The following is a 2,918-nucleotide window of genomic DNA, read 5'->3' as shown; positions in this document are numbered from 1 at the left end:
AGCCCATCGAAACCCTGCCAGGCCCGTTAACTCAACTCACACGCATACTCTATTTCTCTCGTTCCAAACCTCGAACAGGAGCGCTAGGGTTAGCGCCGTCACCAATCCCAGCCCCTCCTACTTGGCGGCCACTCGGAGTCCTCTGCCGGACCTCGCTTCCCTGGTCCGCCGCCGCCATCTGTACCCCTCGACGCACCCGGTCAGCGGCCACCGACCACACCCCCTCGCACCAGCGTTCATCCCATTGCTTATATGTCCAAGCATTCATGTCTTCTGGAACATGTGTTTAATTTTTGAATTGTGCACAGGGGCGAAAGTGTAGAACCGATCACATCAATCTGGACAACGGCGGTGCTTGAAAGTGTGGCACCGGTTTTTCCCTCTTTGTTCAGAGAAAAATCGCAAGAGGTAATTGGCAGGCCTTCTTACTGCTGCAATTATCAATTAGCAGAAGTTGCATGTTTGCTTCTCTGGCTAAATTGGTGATGGGCGAAAACAATTCTCACATGGGTGTATATCAATCGCATGAATACATGATAACTTGCAGGCTAGCTCATTATGATTAATTCATGCCAGTATGTTCAAAGAGAAATCTGTACGAGCCGCCACTGTAATCAGGTCTAATAAATAGATCAGGTCTAATTTGAGATGCAATCGAGCAGCTGAAGCGAGTCGACGAGGTCTTGGCTATTGCTGCTGACCTATTTGTTTGAGCCGCCACTATACCGGTCGTTGGTGCCGATGGAGCGGTGAGACGGCGGACAATCATGGTGAGATATAGAGACTCGATGTACTATCAATGCATTATTGTCTTGTGGCTGTGGCCAAATGTAAACGGACATCTTCCAGCAATTTGCCATATTATTTTTTGAGTAGTGTATTGTAACATTGCATTTTCGTAATAGGAACCAAGTCACACACAAATGGGCCTGATGTCACATAGTCGATGTTTTGTACATATAACAACCTGTAAATCTTAATTTAGTTGCTATTGGAAGGCTCTGATGCTTAGGAACCTTGTATGTTGTGAAATTAGCAACGGCATGTATGTGTTTCTCTCCCTGGCTCCACATCAGACTGTTGCTCTAATATTCGTTCTAGATTATTTAGTTGCTATTGCAAGGCTTTGATGCTTAGGAAACTTGTATGTTGTGAAATTAGCAATAGCATGTATGTGTTTCTCTCCCTGGCTCCACATCAGACTGTTGCTCTAATATTTGTTCTAGGTTAAGAAAGGCAAAAAGATGCTTATTCTCCGTGGTACAAAGACTAGCGCAGTTAACTCCGTGGCGGCGGATCTTTTTCACCCGAAGTGTTATCATGCCGTGAAGTATATCAGGCCATTTGAGAGCATGTGTATCTATCTACAAAGAATACAACACACTTTTCTATCTACAAAAGAATGCACTACCTTGATCTTTTCGTGTTTTTGGAAATGTCTATCGCATAATTGTATGTTACATCTTCTTCTCTTTAATTTACCAACTGTGAATTTTCTATGACATGGCTAACCAGATTTTTACTTTAGGGAAAACAAGCTGGTGTAGGAATCATCTTGTTTGGTGTTTGGTTGCGGCTGGAAGCTTCTCACGTGTGTTACCATCAGACATAATTATTCCTACTTTTCTCATTCCTGATGTGGAGGTTGGCATGTTGTATTGTAGCGGACTTGGATAGTATCACATCATTATTATTTTCATTGTTTATTTTTTATAAGTACTTTAAAGTTATTTGTAGATTATCATCGGACCTTCAACGGTTTTTTTAAACACAATACAAATGCAAGCATTCATATATACTCGCATGCACTCACTCCTATGAACACGCACACACACCCTATTCCTATGAGCACCTCCGAGAGACTGAGCCGACATGTCATCTTGAAATTTTACGAAGTCACAATAGGCGCCTCGTAGTCAACGGGAATGTCAGCTCCCACTAAACCAGAAATCCTGAAATAAATTCAGGATAAATGCGAGCACCTGGATTTGAACTCCCGTGGAATGGGGATACCACTATCCCTGTAATCATGCAACCATAGGTTGGTTCACGATCTTCAACAGTTGAGAGATAAACCTGCATGGAAGTTTTCATAACAAAGGAGTTGTCATTATTTGCAAATGCTTTACTTTCATTATATGTAAATGCTTTATTTGTGGATATGAACTATAGTTTTGAGGTGAATAAACATTGTCGGATGACAATGTTGCTTGATGTGCTTGAGGATATGGTATATCATCGACACCATTCATTTTGAACCATTAGAATATTTGTGCTCCCATGGCAACACACGAGCAATTACCTCCTGTTGTCGGACGCGTAAAGAATGGGTTACATGCATCAATGCCCCTCTGCAGTACTTTCCAATTTATTTTATGCTAAATAATGTCAAATAAATGCAGTTAATTGTAAAATGCTTGGGTGTTGATGGATCCTTTATGTATCTCTATCCCAGTGGGTCCACAGGTGATACTTGCCATGGTCTTTATCCTAACTGGATGCAAGTAGCATGCGTTTTCTTTTCAATTTCTTCCCTGCCTTGATGTTGATTATCACTTTCTATATGTAGTACAACAACCTATGTCGAGAAGATTTTTTTTGCTGCGTTGGCATGTGTGCGGTGCGGGCGGCGGCCGAGCGGGGAGCGGGGTGGCGGCGTGCGGTGCGGGGTGGAGGCGGGCAGAGTGGGGCGGCGACGTGTCGTGCGGGGCAGAGGCGGATGGAGCGGTGAGACGGCGGGCAATCATGGTGAGATATAGAGACTCGATGTACTTTCAGTCATTATTGTCTTGTGGCTGTGGCCAAATTTAAATGGACATCTTCCAGCAATTTGCCATATTATTTTATGCTAAATAATGTCAAATAAATGCAGTGGGGCAGCGGGCGGCGTGTTGTGTGGGGCGGAGGCGGAAGGAGCG

This window comes from Triticum aestivum, chromosome 1A (genome assembly GCF_018294505.1).
Source record: "Triticum aestivum cultivar Chinese Spring chromosome 1A, IWGSC CS RefSeq v2.1, whole genome shotgun sequence".
Taxonomy (NCBI): domain Eukaryota; kingdom Viridiplantae; phylum Streptophyta; class Magnoliopsida; order Poales; family Poaceae; genus Triticum; species Triticum aestivum.
This window is presented reverse-complemented; position numbering follows the sequence as displayed.